At 41.7% G+C, this 15,324-nt stretch overlaps 1 protein-coding gene across 1 annotated transcript in view; it reads right to left on the bottom strand.

The window, feature by feature from the left end:
• The window catches only part of LOC126298156 (histone-lysine N-methyltransferase 2D-like), a 989,658-nt gene extending 975,159 nt beyond the window's left edge, over positions 1–14,499 (bottom strand). The window contains exon 1 of the mRNA XM_049989466.1: positions 14,421–14,499. The gene's annotated coding sequence lies outside the window, so the exon portion shown is untranslated. The remainder of the gene's footprint in view (positions 1–14,420) is intronic.
• Positions 14,500–15,324: the final 825 nt, after the last annotated feature.

The raw sequence follows: 15,324 nt of genomic DNA, 5'->3' as shown, positions 1-15,324 counted from the left end.
CTTAATTTCTGAGGTCATCAGTCCCCTAGAACTTAGAACTTCTTAAACCTAACTAACCTAAGGACATCACACACATCCATGCCAAAGGGCCGGCCGGGGTGGCCGAGCGGTTCTAGCCGCTACAGTCTGGAACCGCGAGACCGCTACGGTCGCAGGTTCGAATCCTGCCTCGGGCATGGATGTGTGTGATGTCCTTCTGTTAGTTAGGTTTAAGTAGTTCTAAGTTCTAGGGGACTGATGACCTCAGATGTTGAGTCCCATAGTGCTCAGAGTCATTTTAACAGATAAGGTTTGGGAATCGTTCTTTTCAGTGTAGGTAAGTAGGTGTACCGAACCACATGACCAGCAGACGAAAACACATAAACATACACAGGATTCGAGCCTACGACCGTAGCAGTCACGCGGTTCCGAATAGAGCGCTTAGAACCGCTCGGCCACAAAGGCCGGTGCGAAGTGTATGGAAGGGATCTCCAGATGTTCGTACCTCCTACTTCTTCTACACAAGTATGTTATGACTTTTACGTTCCTTATTGGAAGTTTTCACTCATGGAGTCCCATGTTTAACATACTTTGCACCCGGTTATTTGTTATTTTCATTTCTGAGAGTGGTCTATGCGGCATTTCGCCTGCTCTCTCTATTCATATTTACTTGCGACGGTAATATATTCTTACCACTTGACTTTAATTCCATACCAATATATAGTATGACAAGTAGAACAGAAGGAGAACAGACACACCAATGGCAGGATGTGAAGTTCATTATTCTGTAAAAAAAAATGGGCGCGAGAGAGATGTGAACAAGAATGTCCCGCTCTGCAATCCAACATAGTGAACACCCAACCATGACGCCGTGATTCTTGCAGTTCGCACGATGTTGCACATCTTGAGCTTGAAGCTTTCGCTATATTTGTTTTGCTTCTTTTTTTCGCAGTTCAGTATACCTTCTTCGTGGTTTCATGCTTGATCTGTGTTCAGTTTTTGACGGTCTATTCACTGGGCTATCTTACCACCAAATCAGAGGGGGATGCGATGGGGAGTGACCCTTGTTAGAGTACGCTGTGTCAGTCACACAACGTGCAACACACGGCGCGTGGTCAGAGAGACTTTCATTCGCCAGCGCCATCTACTGTGACTACGATGCACCTCCGGGCACGTGCTCATAGGACTTTTTTTCTTCCATTTCCAGTCAGGAACCCGTCCCTGCGGTTTGTGGGTCCTATTAATGTTCACTCTGTATAAACGAAACATGTTTTTCTTCTCTACCAAATTTACGCTTGATTCTGAATGTTACCCAAAATGACAAAGTTTACGGCGTTCAAGCGTTTACTGTCACTGAAATAAATTCTTTACGGTTTCGAATAAGAACGAGTGAACTCACAAAATACGTCCAGTTACACGTTAAAGAACGTGTTGATAAATATCTGTGTTAATCTCTCTTTAGAACAGTACAATCACAAAAATACTGTCCCCTCAGTAGTAGATTTACTCAGTTCCAGACTCTAGCTCTGTTTTTTACTTTACCTCTATACGCACAAGTGAGAGTAGTCGTTATCTGTAGTATGTGCGCAACTCGTTGATAACAAGAGATCGATACACGCTATAACGGGCGCAATCCGGAGTGCATGGAGGGTAGAACACAACGTGCCATTTCCCTGTTAGTCTGAATAACATGCACGGAGCTATATATGTTAACGCAGCTATTCAAAGTCCATTCACTACAGCGGTGTTTTAGATATCATTAAAACGCTCAGTCAGTGTATTCGAACTTGTAGGAGATAGCCAAGACTCCTTGGATCGGATACCGTACAGCCTGGTATTTGCAGTGTCTCATGAATTGCGCAACGATGCTGACGATGTAGAAATTAAATCCAAACCAGTTGTTTACTAAACTACAAATAAACTAACAAATAAATTATAGAGACTGCTGGGAATGGGGATACCATATGTTGTGACAATGTATCATGTTTCAGACAGTCAAAAGTCGTTCGCAGTAGTTGGCGAACGCAAGAAATCAATGTGGAATCGACTTGCATTTCTTCTGAGTTACAAACAGTCAGTCTGATGGTCATCATATCATATATCCAAGGCGGTTTTAACACAGTGAAACGCTCAAAACGGTTATAGATAGTCTATGAGAAACTACTACATGGAAATGCGCATAATACAGAATTTGAAGTATTGTCTAAAATGAACTACTATAGTTGGTGACTGTCTCATAAAGGGCACGAGCTTTTCATGGCGCTACGTACTCTCTACTCTCGTGATTTTTTAAAGTTTTTTTTTCGAGATGCTGTGTAAGTATGAAAGTTAATGGAACAATGACTAATAATATCAGGCGCTGAATCTTTGCGTATCAACTGAAGGCACGAAGGAGCTACTCAGTGAAATTCGCCTTAGAGAATTGGTGTAGTTACCATTCAGAACGACAACGAAAAGTAACATAATTTTATTTAGGGGACGTAAGCATGATTACACCAAGTCGAAATCACGAAAATTGAGCGTGTAAACCAAATTAACTGAGAGTAGACAATATTGACGACCAATAAGAATCTTGATGTCAGAGTTACTTGGTGAAAGTTGAGCTCATTTATAAAAACCTGATGACTTCAGGTAAAGTTTTACATCGACCCAGCATTACTGTATGAGGCAGAGGCCGGGAGTTTTTAAGTGTCCAACCTAGCAGACTAGCGACTTTCTAATTGTGACTAGCCACATGAATGTTCCCAACATCGTGGATTGATGCAGTAACAAATGATGAAGTCTTCAGAATTACCATACTGAACTATAAAGATCAAATAAACAAATTTAGAAAATTTATGTACTATATTACTTTCTGAGAAGCAAAAATAAAGTCCGCCAAAGTAATACAGAAAATCAAAATAGATGACACGCGTGACGTTGCTAGAACACAGATATTATGATTCAAGAACATTATGACATGCAACAGTCAGTGAGGTCTGTGTTCCAGTAAATGGTGCCATGTGGTCAATTTTTGAATGAAACGGAAATATGTATTCGTTCTCAAATCTTACCTTATTCCCACCTCTTCCTGTCTTGTGCGCTACTACTTTGTGTCTCAAACTTGATGCTCGAGAACACAGTAGCATTACATCACGTTATGGCTCCAATGTAATGCTCGAAAGAATGGAAATGCCGATGCGAGGACGAGTGAAAAATCATGTTTTTATGGCATAACACTTTTATGAATAGCTGAGTGCAGAAAATGAATTCTAATGAAAACTGGCTGGTAATGGAAGACCTACAAAACATGGGGGATTGTACGTTGTGTCTTCTAAGGTCCAGCGTTGTCAGCAGAAGATTAAGTCTATTTGGTGACGCAAATTCTGGACCTGTGTAACGTGCTGCAATCGTAAAACACAGGACTCCGATTCCTGCAGACAGCGGTTCAAATCCCCTTCCGACCATCCAGATTTACGCTTTCGCTAGTTTCCCTTAAAGTGAAGAATCGGTCGATTTAATCCCCCATGTGCTCTGTCTCTCAGTACTATAATCTCCCTCGCTTTTTTGTGTCTGTGTTGCAGGCAAATGAGATATATATTGGCTTAAAATCGACCGAAGTGCATCAAAGGCCTACAACATCTTTACGGGAAGAAATAATTTTAATTAAAGTGATATATATAAATTTCAGGCTCTCGTTAAGAGTGATCGCGATTCACTGGGATGCATATCATCGTAAACTGAATTGTAGGGTCTGTTTTTCTGAAACTGTATCTATGCTGCGACTCTTTTTGTTTTTCTCCGTTTTTAGCAATCGAAAACTGTGAACGAGACACTTATACTGGCAAAATACGCTGTAAGCAAGAGTTATTCAAAAAACATATTAAACATCTGACACTGTCTCCGGCGTGAAAGGATGATATGTCGTTTTAAATGAAACTAATTCTTTTTATCTCTCAAGAAAAAAACGCAGGAAAAAATGTTAGAGCTTAACGTTCAGTTCGCCTCGAGATCACTGGAGATGGAGCTCTAGCTGAATTGGACAAGGACAGCACAGGAATTTTACTGCAGCTCTTCTAAAGTGACATTGCCAGCAATCGCTTCAGTGTCAGATGGAGATCGGCCAGTCTTCAATTTTACTTCATTTGAATACATGTACAGTGCATTAATCAACGTGCCACTCCACCTGGTTCTTCCTAATGAATCATGACATTTGATCGGATGACGTACTCTAAACTGTTACCCCATTCAGATAATTTGCTATTTAACACTTTGAATCCCTAAGTGCTGACGGTAACAGTATCGTGTAACAACAGACATTCCATCGATTGCAAATAAATATCTGAGACTGATGTTGAGGAACGCATCTCAGTATCCACGAAGAATCTGAAAAAATCAGTCGGATCCTGAGTAACTAGTAAGAAAATGAATACGTTTCGCATGTTTGGGCTTCTTTTGATTTTCAGTAGTCAGGCACGGAGATGGTGTGGTTTGTCGCGTTCGACGCTTTTCTTGTCTGACGCTTTTAACTTCCCTGTTCGCAGGAATTGCATTTGCAGAGTGCTTGGAAAGCGTACTAGCGGCCGTGGTTTCTACGTGCTCGGCGCGTACAATCGATTTCCTGTAACCCACTTCCTTTCGTAGCACGCCAACCGGCTGAAATAACTCCTCTAACCACGCTTTCGCGATTCGCTCTTCGTGTCACACGAATATCGCTTCGAACCCGAAAATTTTGTCGTTTCTTTTGAACTGCCGCACGTGGTGTAATATTTTACGCTATGTGTTTCACATCTGATATAATCTTTCAGGGAGCTAACGTATTTTTTATACGAGCACATTAACGTAGTTTATGAGTACCGAATAAGCAGAAAAATATAACGGAAGAGTATTCAGGTTACGAAACTTTCTTCCAGTAAACTGTAGTCTATAAGCAATACTTTCAGTTAACACCATTTCATTTTTCAGTAGTTTTGTCACTACTTACTGACAAATATAATATCCATGTTTTTGTGAAAGGACAGACATTTCGCACTGGTGTGTTACTACGTGAAACTTACCTAAGGTAGACTTCTCAGTGGCATAAGGCTGTTGCAGTCCATATTATGTTTTGTCCGTTGTTATTCTTTACAGCGACAGTCCATTTTCTTTTGATGTTGAAAACTTTTGTAATTTCTGGTTTTGTAGTCGCTCACTCTGTGTCAAATTACGTCCACAGAAGGTACTGTGTTTAAAGTTTTAATGAATACAGCGGTGACATGATACAGTTAGACTAGCCCATATCTTGTAATCGCTCAGACTTACAGCGCTAGATACCTATCATCGGGAAAGAGATATGTAAAATCCGTCCGTAGAAGGTGTTGTGTTTAAAGTTTTAATGAATACAGTGGAAACATGAGACCACTAGATTAGTCCACTTCTCCATTTATTCAAATTCCTGATAACGCTGCAGGAAAAACTTTCTTCATTTGTGGTTTCAGTCATAATGTTTTTCGTTTGGTTGTGAATCTCTAGTTAACGTAAATTCGTCAGAAAGTAAGTGTTTTTCTTACAAAAATAACGTCATTCTGCGCTGTGCTCTCTTCCAACATGTTGCTCATTCAGTGATTGTAATTTCTTATGTCAAATTATGAAAACCCCATGACACTGTTTTTGACATTTCTTCATTGATGTAGGTTTTCCCATGTTAACTATGTACAAAGCTTAAAATTGTAAACAACCGGTAGTGACAGATCTGAGGATTGATTACCTTGAATGTGGAAAAAACACCGTAGCGCAAACTGTGTCATTTGTACGTTACTTTTATGGTGATAGAGTACAAAGACTGTTACTGCAAATAAGTGTTGTAGAGACTACTCGACCGTGCTGTGTGAAATGAATGGAAATTGAGTAGAACCTCCAGAGAAACAGTAAGCTCGTCAAAAGGTCGAGGAGAGATTTCGATGCCTTTGTGCTGCGACGATATCCCACATCAAATGGGACGGTAGTAATGACAGAAGAAACTTTATTTCAGGATATTTACTTGGAGATGACGGGGATTTTCAATGTAATTATTGAATGGTATAGACAAAACAGTGTCTACATTTTACCTATTTTTAAGACTAGTGTTCTTTCTTTATTTAGGCTGAAATATCATTTTTTGACTTTTCTTTAGCGACGAGAAAAATATTTTTCGATTTAATTTTACCTGAAGCAAAGAAAAAAAGTTTTTAAAATTGTCTCAAGAATTTTTGTTGACGCAGGCTCAGACTGAAAACTGGCAAGTATTCGTTTTATATATACCTTCATTTAAGAAAAGAAAAGTGCTCCCATTTCGTCCTTGTCCCTTTATCAGATAAGCTTTATTCAACACAGATTCATACTTTGATTCTTCCAAGTAGGAGAAAAGCCCTTTGATCAATGTTTTCTGCAAATATATGTCTACAAGATATTCCAAGGTGTTCTAGTCTACCTAGCACTAAGGTGTGTACGAGAAAGCAGATTTTTCTGTATATTTTGTTATTTGGCCTAAATGTACCATATTTTTTTTTTTTTGTAAGCAGGCACACATACTCTTATCTAGTCGTCATCTATAAAGAAAAACATCCACTGCAAGATTGGTTCAAATGGCTCTGAGCACTATGGAACTTATCTTCTGATGTCATCAGTCCCCTAGAACGTAGAACCAGTTAAACCTAACTAACCTAAGGACATCAAACACATCCATGCGCAAGGCAGGACTCGAAATTGCGACCGTAGCGGTCCCTCGGATCCAGACTGTAGCTTCTAGAACCGCTCGGCCATTCCGGCCGGCTCTTCTTTAAGACTTTTCGTCGAACAGTACCGGTGCAGCTTAGTTGTAACGCGGAAGAACGTTCCTACAACTATTTCCATTGGGTATCGATGTTGGCTTTTACTGATAAATAATTATTGTTTCCGGATCGAGCACATTAAAATCCGTAATTTAAGTCTCATTTGTATTTTGAACTTTTGGTCCGTGCAATAACGTTCCCTTGTCGGGAAATAATAACGCTACGCACTTGAGGGTTGCCTAAGAAGCTCATCCTTTATGAATCTAGTAGCAAACTATGGCCACCTTCCTGAGTCATTATGAGGCAGTATATAAAAATACAACTTTCAAGATTGCTAGTATATGTATCCGCGGCTGGATCAGCGAGGTCACAACGTCCTGCACCATCCTTGAGCAGCTGAGCGATCATGATCTCGATGTCATTCTGATTGCTGTAGGCTGATTTCTACATAGCGGTATGTAGAATGGCTGCGGTGGTGCTGCAGCTGTTATTTACGTTTGTACGAATATACGACGCCAGAGGTGCAACGCCCCGTAGCGGAGCGCCGCCTTATGTCACAGTTATCTAATAGCGGTCGATAATCAGTGGTGTTTTTACCGCCACAGGTAGCTATTTTGTCACATTACGTGCCAGCTCGAACATTTTAAACGAGAAGCGACACTACTCTGTTACAGGAACGCAACCGACACAAATGTACACAGCACTTTCCGTAGAACGAAATAAATTTTAAAGTAATTTCATCTAAGTTTCTAAACCTATTTACATGACTTTTCAAGACGTTGGTTCCACCAAAAGGCCATATGCTTTTAGGAAGTATTGAAGGCCGTGTTTCAAGTACAGTATATGGCTTATCAATTAACGAAATAATATTTTCAGCAATGAACGTTTAGTGGATTCTTCTGGCGATTAGGTCCTTTTCAGATGACTTCCGCTAACTGTTGTAGTAGGATTACTCTTATCTTCACGTGACGGAACACAGTTCTTCAAAATGTATAATAGTATGAGTGTGACATTGCTTCCTGGGTGTATATGCTTCATCATCTACACGTTGGATGTATACATTTTACCTAACTTTTATGAAAATCATCGTGTCAAAGCTCAGTTGACAACAATACGCCGTGAAACGTCATTTGTTCAAATACGAGTGTGGCGACTATACTTCAGTCGTGATAGTGAGACGTGCTGACATACTAAGGAGGATCATTTCTTCTTCCTTTTTCTGTATTCGTCATGTTTATATCTTTCCCATGTCGATGAATGATGAGAACTTTTGCAGTGTTATTGTTGATGGTTGTAAAAATGAAAAACGGAAAAAGGTGAGAGCTGTTGCCGGCTCATAGTTCTTGTCTTTAGAATAATACGAAGAAGGCTGCCAAACCAAAGCGACGATTCGTAGGATTTGTCAGAATCCCGTGCCCAGCTCCATGAGACAGCAAGAGTTCAAGATTTAACGCTGCAGCTTGACCACCTGTCTCATTATCGAGGACTGTGCTTCTTCTCTTTTCGTAGTTGACCAATAGTTCAACAAAAAATAATTTCCGATAACTAGAATCCACAGCAGGCATTTGTGTTCTAGACGTGCCGGTTACCAGCTGATGTAATCACTGAGGTTTTTCTTCTGACCTATAGAGAGCTTTATGGACATTCAAATCAGATCAGAAAGTGGCTTCGTCAGCCCAGTTGTGCATTCCAGATTTTGTTTTAGAAATCAGACGCAGAAGATGATTTTCTCCTCAGGAAACTGTCTTCGCTCACTATCTGATGAACTTGGATGTGATAAGAACCAAAATCACTATCATGTAGAAGTATGCAGACGGTAATTCTGCTTGTCCTTGTCCCAGAATGTCGTCCTATTCTTCGTGCAGAAACTCATCAGTCGAGATATATAGCAACCGTGTCTTCAGTCGCCGAGAAAAACATCTTGTGGTGACGTGTAAGTTCTTGATGTCACTCTGCATAAACTCGCTTTGTGTGTAGGTAATTTTAGCGCCATTATCACACTATAATATGCATATCAAATGCCTCTTTTTTAGCAAATGCCATTACGGAATGAATAATTTAGGCAATCGTAAGAGTACCACAGAAACGTTTAACAGTGTACCACCCAAGATGGCCGTTGTTAGACAACCGTAATGGCACGACGGGCATAATGGCACCAGTAGTGAGGAAATGCAAGCTACACTATCAAACATCAACACTTCCTATTCGTTTTGGTTGATTCGCGTGGCGCGTCATTATGTTGGTGTCATGGAAATGGAGCAAATCACAAATAAAGGTGTTAATTTGTAATGTTCAGTACTAAGAGTTCTTTTCAATTGTACAAATGTTTTCCATTTTCCATGTAAAATTCGAAGGTTGAGATCACCTCGTACATTTGTCTGGTATCTGTCGCGTAATGAAAGGTTCATCATTCTATTTATCCCTATCGAATGAATCGTATATAATCGAATGCATCATTTGAGACAAGAAAATGGTCAGTGCATTATATCTGAAGCACCCTGTGTATCACCTTAAAAGACTCGTTTTGTGAAGGCCAGATGTCGCTGACTTCTCAGTGCTATGTTTTCAACTGTTTTACTTCCCTTTTCAGTTCCTCACTTGACGCTATATACTTATGGCTACAGTATTTCTTGAATTATGGGGCTAATTCCCGATGAGTATTACAAAGACATGACAGATGCTAGTAAACATTTGGCTACATGTAGAGGACATTCGTCGAAAAAATTCTGCACTACAATTTACAAAAGTACAAACATGTGCCGAACTCAGTTACTGGAATTTGCGCCTCGTGTAGAAGTACGTTGTATGAAGATTTAGGTTTCTTGTCCATAATCGCGTGACTCTGTACATGGTACATGTACGCATCATCAACACGCGAGGAAAAGCGTCAAACTATACATATGTAGCATGCTCTAAAGAAAAGACCCTCAGCGGCCGTGGCAGTCAAATTGCTGTTTCTGCAATCACTTGTTCAGAATTAGCGCCTTATGATGATTTGTAACTTTATATTGATTTGTTTCTTGGGATATCAGCCGATAGAGGATTCCTTCTGCGAAAATGTATTTTTATCTTAATATAATTGGCTCCACAGAAAAAAGTTTACACAGCCTCCAGAAGGAATAACGTCAGGAATCATTAGTAAGTTCCTCTCATACATGAAGTTCATCATTTGTACAGCTCCCCACAAGAAACGCTCTTGTGAATCTCGGCAAGATCAGTTTCACCGTCGTATAACACTGCTACGCTCAAATGTACGTAACTGAAGTACAGATAATTTTCGAGCATCCATTAAGTGGGCGTGTACATATAAAATACAGAATATACGTTCTGGAGGGATGCAAGTAAGGTCGCAGAAGTGCCAAATACAGATACCCAAGACTTCAAGGGAGATGTTAAGGATCGCAGGAACTTCTGATCAGATGAGTCGTTATTTTTAAAAAAGAAAAAAAAGTTTATGTAAATGCTTCTCTGTGGAAGTTTAACGAGCCTTCTGTATTAAGAGGCGTGTGAAACTTTTGAGTAAAGTAGATAATCGTGAATAGTTTGTCTCTAAAAAGTAACAAAAGATTTTTTGAACAGAATTATGTCACTATTTAAGTAACGACAAAATTATTAATTAACACCTAAAATTTTCTCGAATTAAATAAAATTCATTGGTTGTGCTACATACGAATTGTCAGAATTCGTCAGTAAGAAGCGAGATTCATTTAGTAATTGACAGGTATTGATTCTTTGCAAGACCGACTACTCATAAATTGCGACACCACTATTGGTCTAATTGATTCCCTTAATTCAGTACCCGACGCTAGTTATCTGTTTCGAATTACGAGTTAAAAAAGCTTTATATGCATTCAGTAGTACAAAACTGAAACGGGAGCGAACGACTATTTGGTGTTATCTTCAAATCGCGAACTGCTAATGGTGGATTATTCATGAGCTGAAGTTACAGAAAAATGAACGTCCTGCCTATGACGACTTCCAGCATCTTTGTCGCAGCAGGCATCGTCTCAGTTCCACAGCTATATTTTACTGAGACGACGTTTTTGCTATGTGATTATGACGCTAATGAAAGCTCATGAATTCCTCATTCAAAGTGTACGGTCGTCGGCTGAACTCCAATCAGCCACGTGAATGACTTACTTGTTTAGTTATTTGTCGCTTCAATGTGATAATTAAGCGGATTACGTTCCATACACAACAGTGTTAATTAAAGGTAAGTAACTACGATACTGAATATAGGCTTCCTTTAACGTAGTCATTCAGGGATTTATTTAATTTCAAGCAGCATAGTGTTATGTTAATACATGGAATTTAGAAATTTTGATCCTTTGATTTGACTGACACACACACACACACACACACACACACACACACACACACACACACACGCCTACACGCACAAGCGTGGGTGGGAGCTCACACACTCCCAAACAACTTCTTTCAGATTCATAGGACAATAAAATAAAAAGCCTTTATTGCACTGCTACAACAAAAGAAAACGATGAATGAACCCAAGAAACATGTGACATTCGATGTGTGCAAGTGATAATAGCGTTGATTAATCTTTTGAATTTGGTAGTTTCCTGTCTGATAAAGAACAGCATCAGAGCAAAAAGAGAGGTGCGTTGGGCCACGTACACATCCTCCTCTGTTCCCTTCATTGGGAATTTTACTCTCTTGTTCTATCCTGTGTAGGTTTCTGTGCCATAGAATGCTGGAATAATTACCTGAAACCATTTTGTCACCTGTAGAAGGAAATTCAGGTTTTTTCTTCATTTTTGTAATACTGTATACAATGTTTTGTTTTACGTATGCCCCAGGCCTTCTCGGCGCATCTATGTCTACAAGTACAGATAATCCACGCCTTTCACATTAACTCCAGCAATCTTTTAAGACTGAAAATAATGGTCGGTGCATGAGTTTGATTTGTGTATCTGGAGCTTTCTATCAAAATTTTTACAAAAGGAAATATTTTGTAGTAGAGATAACTGAACATTAATAAGGAAATAGTTTCAGTTGAAAAATTTATTTTGATATTTTCGTGCATTATAATTTCGCCTGTGTTCCTTTTTTTTATGAGAAACGTCTAAGAGGACGCTTGTAACACAAGAAATCTCAACAATAATGTAGGAACCACTTTTCATTTTTTCTGACACCCGTGATTTTTTTTTCTCTGTATGGATACTTCCGTTTACTCGGAATGTCCTGTCAATATTCGTTAACAGGTTCCTAAACCAGATCCTTCGTACCTAAGCTTAACAGATATACCAACATATAAACAATGTAGTTACCTTGACGACGTACGTGACCTACAGTATAAATATGCGTAATAACATTGTGGCACATTTATCGCCAGATGTATGGGTATGCGAAAATGGAGAGTAGAGACTGCAATAGAATAGTTACTCAGCATTCCTCATAACATTTTGCTGAGACCAGAAAAGAAAACTAAGTACCTGCAACTGAAACGCTAATTGAAAAGCAATGAATCAAGGAGAGCCGAAAGTCTTCCTCAGTATCTTATGTCACCATTCTCGAAGGGAAGCATCGTTGTTTCATCAATAGTCCTAACAGTATTAGTTACACTAATACTCTGAGAAAGAAAACTTACTCTCAGGAGGCTGCGTTACGCCTGGAACTGGAAAGAAAAAATTAATCATGAGTACGATAATGGCTATGCAGCGCTCCCGAATAGCGAGTGGTAACAGAATGCTATCGGTAGCCCATGTCACAGCTGTAGGCGAGGGCGTTGTAGTCGCGTAGCTTTTGTGCTCTGCTGACACCGTGTCGGGGAACTGTGAATGACGTACGCAGAAGGCTCTCCCGTCTTCCCTCTTTGCTGAATATACTATTGAAAGGAACAGTTTCAAAAACTTTAACATTCTTTGTGCTAGCAACGTCCATCGTTCCTTCAAAGAAACAAAATGTTAATTGTCAGTTATTTACTATTCTACGCTATCCTACGAAAAAATGAAAGTATTGTATTATACAAAGAAGAGCTGAACCGTTCCTTAGCTGCTAAAAATTAGGTACAGAAGGTTAATCAGTGTAAAACAAATCATTTTACTAGATCCTTGTTCCTGGGAAAATATAACATGGTGAACGCTAAGTTTCCTGTAATAGAAAGAAAAGTCATCGAATGCCATCGTTATAACTATAAAATGCAGAGAATTAGCTGTGAGTTTCCTTAACATCACACACAGAAAAGAGAACGCTAACGTTGCAATATGAATGCCGCTATGCAGGCACTTTGCCAATTTCCGGACCTGCCTGACGTCTTTTCTGGAGCAGTCCATCGATCAGTTTCTTCTCATTCCTTGCCTTTTCTCGACGACATTGGCAGTGATACCGGGAGACGCAAAAACAACGCTCTTGCGAAAAAATTGGTAATCATGGGTAAGAATTGTAATTCTGAAGAGCGATTTCGTCGGAGAGCCACACTAGGGAAAGGAGGTGTCGCAACGTTCGTGACTTCTGTGAATTAGGTCTAAGGTTGGAGATGTGCTCACACACATTTGTGCGCACTCACATGCACGTCCGGTCGCCCACCCCTAGTCACCTCCACCCACATCCACACACACACAACCACCCAACCAACCACCCACCCACACACACACAACCTCACACCCACACACACCCACAACCCCCCTCCCCCCACATACACACCCACAGGGCCACGAATTTGATGAAACAGGGTAAGGTAATCGTTCCAGTGAATGGCATGTAGAAAACTGGTCAGATTGATACATACGAAATTATGAGGAAAGAGCTATGTGAAATTCATCTACGTTGTACAGTTCGCAATAAGGCGACTAAGGAGAAACCTTTAAGAAACGAGATGAATTTTTGTTTTGTTTTTACATTTTTTTGTGAGGTGGAGAATAAAGAGAAAGAGAAAATGACGCCTTTCAGATATCTGATTGATTTCAGAGTGGACGACACTACCTGTCTGCGCTAAGGTTCAAAATACTGTTTCCGATAGCGATGATGTGAATGGAGGTATATCGTAGTATAAGACTATCTCAATTCCCTGTTTCTGCAGACAGATGCGACTGAGCACCGGTAACAACACTTACGAAAGAAAAGTGGAGGTGCACATGGGGAAACTTATTACTACGATACCTGATAAAAAGTTACGACTAACACTGAGGCCCAAGATCACACACTTCACGTAGATAGTTAAAAATACCCGAAAAACACGTAAAACAAGAACCTCGCACGACAGTCGGGCATCGAATTGGCTCGCTTAACGCTGAAAGTACGCAGTGGCACAAAATGTAGTATAACGGTGCTGCGAGTATTTGCTAGTGAGACAAATGAAAATGTGAGATGTCCACGTACGTCTGTTCTTCTAGGCAGTCTCGAGATTGTGTCCCAGTGTGAAATCTTCCTGTACCGACCGGTATTATCCTACAGCTTACGATCTACACGTTTTTTGCTATCCCACGAGTGAAATGAAAAGTGGCTGGTGAGGGCATCCAGCAGATCAGTCAGACATGCTGGCCAATTTGCCGTGGGAATATCGCAAACCAGATACATCAGTACGCTCATTCTACAATAGCACAAATGCTCTAATTTTGGCCGCGTGCGTGTCCGATACACAATGTTTAAGTGTGTGGCCCTCGTGCGTTGTGTAAGGGGAAAAGGTAGAGTGGACGTGCCGCCTTTACTGACCTGCGGGCGGCGGCGGCGGTTCGGGCTCCCTGAGCGGCGCGAACGCCTCGGCCCTGGCGGCCAGCGGGGGCGGCACGGCCAGCGGCGCCCTGCCGGGGCCCGCGGGGGGAACCCCCGTGCCGAAGCCCCCCACGCGGCCCACCGCCGTCGGGCCGCGCCGCAGCTGCTGCTGCTGCTGCTGTTGTTGCTGCTGCTGCTGCTGTTGTTGTTGCTGCTGCTGCTCCTCCTCGCTGCCGATCAGCGTGTTGAGCATCTTGCTCGCGAAGCTGAACATGGCGAGGCGGTGGCGCCGGCTGTTCGCCTCGGCGCCGGCGGCTCGACTGTGCGCGCCCACGGCCGCCCCCGCCTCCGCCTCCGCCTCCGCCGCCGCCGCCGCCTCCGCTTCCGCCGCCGCCGCACGCGCAGCGCCGCGGGCGGACGTCGCCGCAACTGACGCCGGTCGATATGGGCGGCGCTCCGACCCGCGCGCCTCGGGTCGATGCTGCCGGCCGCGAGATGAAAGCCTCGGCCCTCGGCTCTCTTTCGTGGGCCACCCGACACCCGACACAGACGCGACACGCTCCACCCCTTTCACTCCTCTTCCGGACATACTACTGAGCACCCGACTCGCGTACATCGCGTGCCACCTCCGTCTACACTTACGCGCTCGTTCGATCCTCGCCGCTTACGACCGGACGGTCACGTTATGCATTCAGCGATCGACAGTTGCCCACAAAATTTCACAGTCATCTGTAACTTTTAGCCTTCTTCACAAAGCAGGTGCTAATGGTCCTCGTGTTCTTGGAGGGACTGACCACACAGACAAAAATTCAGTCGCTGCCGTATTCAAATGGTTCAAATGGCAATAAGAACTGTGGGACTTAACATCAGAGGTCATCAGTCCCCTAGACTTAGAACTACTTAA

This window comes from Schistocerca gregaria, chromosome X (genome assembly GCF_023897955.1).
Source record: "Schistocerca gregaria isolate iqSchGreg1 chromosome X, iqSchGreg1.2, whole genome shotgun sequence".
In the NCBI taxonomy this organism is placed as follows: Eukaryota; Metazoa; Arthropoda; class Insecta; order Orthoptera; family Acrididae; genus Schistocerca; species Schistocerca gregaria.
The sequence above is the reverse complement of the archived record's forward strand: the minus strand, read 5'-3'. Positions and strand labels throughout refer to the sequence as shown.